Source organism: Pelodiscus sinensis, chromosome 2 (genome assembly GCF_052426305.1).
Source record: "Pelodiscus sinensis isolate ZL-2025 chromosome 2, ASM5242630v1, whole genome shotgun sequence".
Lineage (NCBI taxonomy): Eukaryota > Metazoa > Chordata > Testudines > Trionychidae > Pelodiscus > Pelodiscus sinensis.
The window spans coordinates 136,574,880-136,585,653 of NC_143053.1; positions in this window are offsets into that span (position 1 = coordinate 136,574,880).

Genomic DNA, 10,774 nt, shown 5'->3' on the forward strand with positions numbered 1-10,774 from the left:
ATAGAACTATATTAGCATACTAAGTTAAACACTCACAAATAGCTTGGGGGAGGGAGGGGCTTAAAAAGAGCATGAATAGAAAGAGGTAAACAGCAGGAGGAAGGGCTGTTTTCAAGGAAGATCAGAGGTCTGGTCTTTCTGGGAATCAGTGGCAACTGCTCTGGGAGGACACAAAGGGGGAATGGCCCATGTCACTGTCCCCCACATGACTCCTCCCTGAACCACCCTTAGCCCAGGGGAGGTCCCTGCCTTTTCCTGCCCCCCACACCACCCAGATACCCCTCTTCTTACCCCACACCAGCCCTCCTATCCACTTCCCCACCCACTCCCTGCCTCTATTCCGCCTCCTCCCGACTCCCACTCCACCTCTTCCCCCCAGCTCCCTTCTGCAAGCAACTCAGGAAAACAAACTGCTTACCAAGATTTGATGAAATCTACAGGCCCCTGGTCCCTCCACCCTTTGACAGGGGGCCTGGCACAGGCTGCAGGGGCTGGGTTCCTCCCGCACTCACAAGCAGCAGTGGGGGAAGTGGAGTGAAATAGCCCCAGCCTGCTCCACTCACTCCCCCAAGCCACGTCACTCCACTTCCTGCTGTTGGTGAATAGGGGTGGCGGTTCCACCACTTCCCCTGAGTGACATGGATGGGAGCTGGGGGAGCAGAGTAGCCTGGAGCCAAATTGCTTTGCTTCCTGCCACCACTGGTGAGTGCTGGGGCAGGCCCAACTCCTGCAGACTCTGCCAGGCCCTCCAGAAGTCTCCTGCGATGCTCTGCGTGGCCCTAAAGGCCAAAGGCACCACTGCCACATGGCCACATTGTCTGGAGCCGGCCTCAGAGGCGCTGCTGCTGTGCAGCCACACAGTCCCGGTCTGGCCCTGGAGACTGGAGGTGCTGCTGCTGCAGCCACATGGCCCCAGATCACATGGCACAGACCGCAGTGGTGCCTCAAGGGCCAGCCCTGGACCATGGGGCTACGGTGCCTCTGGTCCCTGCCAAGGTACCATTGAGGAACTTCAGCCCCAGTACTGCCTCCTCCAACTACAGCCTAACTGCTACAGAGAGGAGGGAGCACTCTCCAGCTGCTGTGTGGGGAAGAAGAATCAGGGTTGAGCTCCCTCCCTGGTGGTGCTGAAAATCTGCATGCATGGCCGTACATTGCCGGCCTCTGCACTAGGAGGCAGAGTGTGGAACTCCCTCACAGACCAGATCAAAGCCCTAGGCGGGCTGAATCCAACTTGCTGAGAGGCTTTTGCTCACCACTGTGCTGGTGAGTAGTCTCCCGGGCCACCTTGAATTGCCAGCATCTGCTAGCTCCTTGTCCCTCTTCCCCACAGCATTTGGAAGGTGCATGTGACCCTTTGTGCCCCCCCTCCCCACACACACACATCACCACTACTTCGGGGTTTAAAATTATGTAGTGATAGGGCGCTAATACCACCACCAACACTTCCCCATGGGCATTTTACAAATCTAGTCTTTTAAAAATATCCAAATGTTTCTTTTAATTCACCCATATTTTTCACATCTTTTGGATTCACTTTGCACAAAGCCCTTGTCTACACTAGGGTATTATTTTAAAATAACTCCCCTTATTTTGAAATAATAAGCAGAGCGTCCATACTACCAAGCCGATTATTTTGGAATAACAGGCTGGTTTATCTGTACTCCTGCTTTCTTCAGAGAATAATGTTATTTAAAAATTGTTATTTCAAAATAGCATTAATGTGGATGATCCGGTGCTGTTAACTGGAAATAGCTGGCCTCCAGAAGTTGTCACAGGTGCACTTCTGACCGCTCAGGCCATTCCTGCCATCTCCACTGGTGCCCTTCTCCTATGGAGTTTAAAACTTCAGGTAGCAGGAGAAGGGCTTGTGCCATGTGACCAGGTTGGCAAACCCTGTGCTACACAGCAGGATCTGATGGAACCATGACAGACCTCAATGAGCCCTCAGAGCCTCCCATGGCTGCCACAGGCCAGGGACACAGGAGAGCTCCAGCCTGAACCAGTGTGGACATCCTAGACCTCATGAAGGTCTGGGGGGAGGAGACCAACCTCCAGGATCTCCGCAGCAGGAAAAGGAATGCAGACTCTATAGCTGGATTGCCACCAGCCTGGCTGACAAAGGCCAGAACCAGACTCTGGACCAGGTCTGGATACAGGTGTAGGAGCTCCGGCAGGCCTACCATAAGGCCAGGGAGCAGGGTGGATGCTCCGGGGCATCATCACACACGTGCCTCTACTTTGAACAGCTGGATGCCATTCTGGGAGGGGGATTGGTCACCTCCCCACACACACACACCCCAGTGTGGAATCTGGCCAGGACATGCTCAATGTCAGCCTCCAGGAGGGGGTGGTGGCAGAGGATGAGAAGGAGAAGGAGAAGAAGGAAGAGGAGGTCAGCCAGGCCACCAGACTTGCCAGCCAGGACCTGCTCCTCACCCAGGAGCAAGTCCTCACCCCTCCCAAGAATGTCTTCCAGGATTTGGATGAACCCAGGGATGGCACTTCAGGTGAATTCTCTAACTTTCCCTATCTACACTCAGGGGCAGGCAGTGGGCTGCAAAGGGGCACATGCTCCTGTCTCAACCTACTTGAACTGGCAGCTGAACAATAGCCTGTGTACATGGGTGCATATAGAGTGTCAGTCCAAAGCACTCAGCTCTATGACGCTTTCACTCAGGAACCCCTCGATTCTTCTCATAAGGTTCCTGGAGAGTCCTACCTTACTCTGGCCTCTGTGGGAATGTGTTCCGTGATGACAAGCCACCACTAAGGAGTTTGGGGTCATGGAACCACTCATCAGTGCCACACATGGCACAGGCTTATGCCTGCACTTAGGCAGCATTTGTTCTCAGTCAAGTGTGGCAATGTGGAGGAGGCTGATCCTGAGCATGGGAACTTGCCGGGGGAGGAAGAAGAGGGAAGCCTAGTAGCACTCTTTCTGGAAAGCAGCATCTGCCACTCACACACACCTCTCTTAACACATGCACACACACCCTGCAGCAGGCAGGGATAGAAGTTCTCTCTCAACGGGGCACCACCGGTGTCGGACCTGGTGCGTGCAGGACACAGTAGGAAGCCAAGCTGCCCCATCCCTGCCTCATGCCTGCAAGCTTCTCACCTGGCCAGCACCTTCCCATGCCTGCTTGTCAATGGGCTGTGGGTTTTGTGATGCTTCCTTGGGACGTCTGTACTCTTATTGGGAAGTGCCCACGGTCTAGGCAACTTATAGCCTTACTTGAAGCACATTGCTGTTGTCTGAACAGTGTCTCCTGGGATGACTGCCCTTGTCATTTTTTTTTCACAACTGGGCCAGCTGCAAGCTTGGCATGTCTACCACCTCCTATACCATCTACTTGACTCCACAGAATCCACAGGTGGAAGAGGACCCAGGAAAACTTCATGTGTGAGCAGATGGTCTAACTGCAGTCCCTCATGTGGGGGCTCAAGGAGGAGTGCCAGGAGTGGGCCACTGACCAAGAGCAGAGGAAGTTTCCCAGGACCAGCTGGTATGCCAGCATGAGGCCATGTGCTCCTCTCTCACCTCAGTAATGGAGTGCATGGCCTTGTGCATGGAGTGAGCCACCAGCCACCTCTTTGTCCCCCTCCCCTCATAGCTTCCCTTTCTAGTTCCCCGAAGGGCTGCCAGGGCCCCGAACACAAAGTGGTGGGAAGTCTTGGGCAGCTGAAGTCTCCTGAGCAACCAGAGGCAGGTGCCAGTCCTCAGAGCTGGTGTCTGGCTGCTAGTATGCCCTGGCCAGCCACTCAGCCTCTGCCTGACACCCTCGGAGAAAAGTCTTTCCCTTGCTCTCACACAAGTTGTGGAGCACACAGCAGGCTACTACTACCAAGGGGATGTTGCACTTGCTGAGGTCCAGATGGGTGAGGAATCTCCAGAACCTCCCCTTAAAATGGTGGAATGCACACTCCACCACCATGCAGCATATGCTCAGCCTGGAGCCAAGGGAGCAAGGGCTAGGCAGCATTGCCCAGGAGTCAGATGGGCACCTCCCTGACTCTGATGGGGTGGTCAGGGGAAAAGTGCAGGCAGGAGTTCTGAAAGATTGTGGGGACATTGTGCTCCTTCCCCGACCATCTGACATTGATGTTGGTGAAGCATCCCTTGTGATTCATGAAGGCCTGCAGCACCCTGAAGAAGTACCTCTTTCTATTTATGTAGTCTGAGGCATGGTGGTCAGGGGCCAGGATGGGGATGTGCATGCCATCCATGGCCTCCCTGTAGTTGGGAAAGCCCATTGCAGCAAAGATGTCCACAGTGGTGGCCACATTGCTTAGAGTGATGATATTCCATAGCAGCACATGTCTGATGACCATGGCTACCTATAGGAGCTTGGTTGTGGATTTCCCTATGTCAAACTGGTTCCCAACTGAGCAGTAGCTGTCCAGCATGGTGAGCTTCCACAGAGCAATGGCAACGTATTTCTGCATGGGAGATGGCAGGTCTCAGTCAAATGTCCTCTTGCCTGAGGGGAGGGATGAGCTACTAGCAGAGCTCTAGGAAGGTCTTTCTGCACGTGGAAGTTCTGCAGCCACTGCTAGTCATACCACAACTGCAGGATGATGCGGTCCCACCAGTCCAAACTGGTCTTCTGCCACCAGAAGTGACATTCCACGGTGTCCAGGGGATTGTAGAACATGTGCAGCAGCAGGAGTGCCAGGATCTGGGTCCAGACTGGTCCTCATCCTGCTGGAGCAGCAAGTGGGCAGTCTTGAAGTACTGCACCATGAGGCATAGCATGAGGCCCATGAGCCTAGCACTTCTTTGCAAAAGCTCCGGCTCCATGCTTTGAGTGCTATGGCATCCACAAGAGCAACTAGAGCACATTGCATCTGTTTGTTGTCCCATGAAGGGGCAGGCAGTGATGGAGTGGAGGCAGTAGAGAGAAGCCGTTGAAAGCACATATTGCGGCTTGCCTGACCAAGCAGCCACAGGAGGTATCCACCCTCCTTGTGCTCTCCCCAGTGTGCTTCTGGGGGCTCTAAGTCTGAGGCAGGCTCCAATTAGTGTAGACGAGCTATTTCAAAATAATTTTGACTAATTTCAGTGCTTCCCCATAGTGGGGACATGCTATTTCAATTTTGTTAAATTTGGAGTTATTCTTTAGAATTTAGTTATTTTGAAACTATTTCCTAGTGCCCAAAGTGATTTTTTTCCTTCCGTTTTTCAGAACTTCCAGAAAACCAATAAATATGTTTGCCCAGCTCTAAACAGGAGAGCTATCAAGTGATGTTGGAAGCAGGCAAGCAAGTGGGAGAAAAATTAAGCAGATTGATACAGATAATGATTATTGGAAAGTATGGACAGAATAAGGAGCTAGAAGGGGGTAGGAAAAAGTAGAATTTTTCCTTGGGAAACCAGAAAAGATTCCACTAGCTATGATGAAAATAGAGGGAGTAATTACAGCACTTACTCCAAAAGAGAAAAGTATGCTACCCTCACCATTTTTCCCAGAGAAAAGCCAGCTACATTTAGTCTTACATCACTTTACATAGATTTTAATATCAAATATAAGAAATACTCTGTACTTGTGTGGTGCTTTTTCATCCCAAGATCTCAAAGTAGCTTACTTTACTTACTCTGACTTACTTAGAATGACTCCCATTTTACACATGAGAAAATGGAGATCCATTTATACGAACAGACCAAGGCCACGTGGTGAATGAGTGACAGAGTCTGGAACATAGGTCAGATGCCCTAATTCCCAATCAGCTACTCTAACAATTGACAGCACCACTGATCTGCATCCTTCAAAGCCCTCCTAAGCATTCTTTTAGACATTTTCAAGATCTAGATCTTTTTTTATGTAACACAATAGTATAATTGTATTCAGGAAAACAAACTGCTTACCAGGATTTGATGAAATTTCTCTCACATATCTAACTATATTCAACTATTTTTGATCTGTGGTTTTTGTTACTGTAATACAGTGACTATTAATTCTGTTCATAGCATATGTTGAAAGACCAAATTTACATACTGTGCAGATGAATGCTTGTCACTTCAAGCACATATAATTACCTCCTGAAAGAGATAATTTGATTCTCTTTAACTTTGTCTACACAAATGAAGACTGCATCCTTTAACACTGTTTCTCTTTCAATCACTCAGACCATTAAAAGGACAACAGTAGCAAAATGAAATGAATCCTCATTAAGTTCTTGTAATTCACCAGTCAGGTTTCCAATTACAAATGGAGGGATCCAATTTACTTACAATGAAGATAAATCATACTTTTTATATATACATTTTTAAACTATTGAGTACCCAATCTGAATTCCATATTCATCATAAGGCTGAACAGACTGCTATACTATACCACTGGAAACACATCAATATTAGAGCACAAACAGGTAGCCATTTTATACATTTCCAACTGAAATTAAAATAATATTATACCAAGAATGTAGCTTCAGGGGGTAGCCAAGTTAGTCTGTTACAGAATAAAACAAATGATCTGGTAGCACTTTATAGACTAACAAAACATGTAGATGGTATCATGAGCTTCCGTGGGCACAGCCCACTTCTTCAGATGACAGGAGTTATGTGTTGGGGATATGAAAACTCAAAATAAATAGGAGAGGGGAAGGGGAAGGGGGAGAGAAAGAAAAAGGGAGGGGATGGGAGACAGAGCATCATTAAGTATCTGGAGAATGGGTACTTAAACCTAAGCAGATAAAAATCAAAGTCAATAGACAGATTCCTAAAACAGGAAGGATACCACTCAGGGAGCTGATAGCACTGTCAGTGGTTATTAAGTAGGTAGAGTCCCCACCAGCCCATATCACGATTGAGTCCATTAGCATGCGAATTGAATTTGTGGATGAACTGAGATTCCAGGGCTTCTCCAGATACTTAATACTGTCTCCCTTTTTTAACTAACCAGCTACATGTTTCGTTAGTCTATAAAGTGCTACCAGGCCATTTGTTGTTTATACCAAGAATGTGTTAGTTGGGAGCAGTGGTATTTTCATAGGATGTCCTATCAAGCTGCCTCTAATTTACACGGTCTAATCATGGACCCCAAGGGCACAGCCCTATGCTACCTCTATGCCAGCAATCAATTCCTCCATGTCAGAGGGATGCTCTACTGTCTATTTAGGAAAGCATCAAAGCTCCTTTATGCTACTAGAGCAAGTTTAGCATGAGTTCTTCATGGGCCTGATCCAAAGCTTGTTGAAGTCAAGTCAGTATGATTATTAAACCAGCGATGTAGACTCTTACACAATCTGACTGGCAGTAGTAAGAAAGCCCAATGTTTCACATAACATCACTTATTTTAGCAAAATATCTACCATTGGTAGTATGTTCAGAAATGCCATCTGTAATTTAAAAACTACATTTTCAAATATCTTGCACAGTTTCTCTCTAATGAGCTGTTATCATTTTAGAGACTTTCAAATTGCTAGAATCAGCAAACTGATCATAATGTACACTTCACCCACTCTCAGTAGGGGCCAGATTCTGAGACTAGTGAAAGCTAAACTTTTGCTGGGTGCCTGCAACTGCTGCTGCAATGTTTTATGCCTTTGAGAGAAATTGCAGTAGTGTCAAGATTTGGCCTGCATTTCTATATTGCAGCACATATTGTACAAAAATGTAACATAATGCAGTGGTCTGAAATGTTGACAATGTCTGGACTAAATAGGAAACAATTCAAATGAAAATTATACTTTTAATTTAGAGAAATCTTTGCTATAGCTATTTTGTATCACAGCAAGAAATATTTTAACCAAGCAGATTTAAAACAAATATTTTTAAAAGCAGGTTTGCAAATCTTCTCCAATCCCAAGACCTTTCTGGAATTTCCAACATCAGCTTTGAAATACTAAAAACATGACAGACAGAATATTTTTATGAGTGATTTTTGAGCTCATTAAAGCTAAAGATGAAAAAAATCTGTTTTAAATTATATTCCTTAGTTGTTTTTTAAATTTTTCTCCTTCCTTTACTGATCTCAGAAGATTTAGAAGTAGTGAATTAATTGACATGCAGCCAAGATATTAAAAAAACCTATTTTGTAGAGGTGTATATGAAAATAGATACCAATAATATTTTCTTCTTGCATCAAAGCTAATAGTACACAAAAATCAGTTTCCAATACATTATACAAATATGTTGATGTAGATTAAATGTTTTCACAAAGTTAAAAATAATGGAACAAGGATGTCAGGGGTATAATATATAAAAACAGGAAACCCCCGACATGTGACTGCCCAAGTTCCGACTCCCCATACTTACAACCATTTTTGTAAATGTGGAAGGGGCTGAAAACCCGCAACTTTATGTCCTCGGCCCGCATTTATGAGGGAGGGACAGGTCTGCCCCATTTGATGGATTCCACTCTTCTCTTTCCACTTCAGTACCCCTATCTCTTTTTTGATGTGTTTAAAAGAAACATCAAAATAATCACAAACACAAAAATAGATGAGACAGAGGTGAACAGGGAAACTGAGATGAGTAGGGGGAAAAAGAACCTAGAAGGGACTGATAGATGGGGAGTCAGGGTTGTTTCCTCCTTAACTGCTTCATTCTTGGTATCTAACATCACCAACAAGAAATTCTGTCATCTCCCATGTGAAATACCATGATGTGGAAAGCTTCAAATATCAGGCAAATTAAGTTGTTTTCATGCCCATGTCACATTTATCAATGACAGCTTTCTGTGAAGGGGATCCAGTCTTACAGCATTCAATTTGTATTTTTTTAAATTCTGAAAATTATGCTTTCTAAGCAATTTATTCTGTACTTGACTCAGCAGAAGAGATTATAATTTTTTTGTAACCTTCACTATAGTGCATGATGACCACTAATACAGTACATATACGGGTATGAATGGTGCCATGACTTTTGACTCCTTATATAAATGCAGTTACAGCATTCTTAGTCTAATGGTAAAAGGTAACATTTGACAACAAAAGAGCAACTTTGCAGCTATTTTGAATGTCCAGCATAAGGTGGCAGCAACCCTAAAATCCTGATTTTAGCCCAGCATGACTATTTCCTGATAAAGTCTACATCTACATTCCACGATTATTTTGGAATAAGCTATAAAAATAGCCCTTTAAAAAGGACTGTAGAGGTTACGCTAACAATTACAGACCAGTAAGTCTATCGTCAGTACCGGGCAAATTAGTTGAAAATATAGTAAAGAATAAAATTGTCAGTCTCATAGATGAACATAATTTGTTGGGAGACGTTAACATGGTTTCTGAAAAGGGAAATCATGCCTTACTAATTTACTAGAGTTCTTTGAGAGGGTTAACAAACATGTGGAGAAGGGGGAACCAGTGGATATAGTATACTTAAATTTCCAGAAAGCCTTTGACAAGGTCCTTCACCAAAGGCCCTTAAGTAAAGTAAGTTGTCATGGGATAATAGGGAAGGTCCTTTCATGGACTGATAACTGGTTAAAAAGGAGGAAACGAAGGGTAGGAATAAATGGTAAATTTTCAGATTGGAGAGTGGTAACTAGTGGGGTCTTTCAAGGGTCTGTTCTGGGACCAATCTTGTTCACTTTATTTATAAATGATCTAAAGGAGAAAGGGGCAAACAGTGAGGTGGCAAAATTTGCAGATCATACGAAACTGCTCGATAGTTATGACGAAAGCAGACTGTGAAGAGCTTCAAAAAGATCTCATGAAACTAAGTGATTGAGAAACAAAATGGCAAATGAAATTTAATGTGGATAAATGTAAAGTAATGCACATTGAAAAAAATAATCCCAACTATACATACAATATGATAGAGACTAAGTTAGCTCTAACTACTCAAGAGAGAGATCTTGGTGTCATTGTGGATAGTCCTCTGAAAACATCCACTCAGTGTGCAGCGGCAGTCAAAAAAAACAAAAAACAAAAAGAATGTCAGGAATCATTGAAAAAGAGATAGGGTATGTCTACACTACCCCGCTAGTTCGAACTAGCGGGGTAATGTAGGTATACCGCACTTGCAAATGAAGCCCGGGATTTGAATTTCCCGGGCTTCATTTGCATAAGCGGGGAGACGCCATTTTTAAAACCCCGCTGGTTCGAACCCCGTGCAGCGCGGCTACACGAGGCTCGAACTAGGTAGTTCGGACTAGGCTTCCTATTCCAAACTACCGGTACACCTAGGAAGCCTAGTCCGAACTACCTAGGAATAGGAAGCCGAGTCCGAACTACCTAGTTCGAGCCCCGTGTAGCCGCGCTGCACGGGGTTCGAACCAGCGGGGTTTTAAAAATGGCGGCTCCCCGCTTATGCAAATGAAGCCCGGGAAATTCAAATCCCGGGCTTCATTTGTAAGTGCAGTATGCCTACATTACCCTCCTAGTTCGAACTAGGAGGGTAGTGTAGACATACTCATAGAGAATAAGAAAATATCGTATTGCATCTATAAAAATCCATGGTATGCCCACATCTTGAATACTGTGCACAGATATGATCACCTCATCTCAAAAAAGATACACTGGCATTAGAAAAGGTTCAGAAAAGGCAACAAAAATGATTAGGGGTTTAGAACGGGTCCCATATGAAGAGAGACAAAAAAAGTTTTGGACATTTCAGCTTAGAAAAGAGAAGACTACGGGGGGATATGATGTAGGTCATAAAATCATGACTGGTGTGGAAAAATTGAATAAGGAAAAGTTATTTACTTATTCCTACAATATAAGAACTAGGGGTCATCAATTGAAATTAATAGGCAGCAGGTTTAAAACAAACAAAAGGGAGTTTTTCTTCACTCAGCACATAGTCAACCTGTGAAACTCCTTGCTA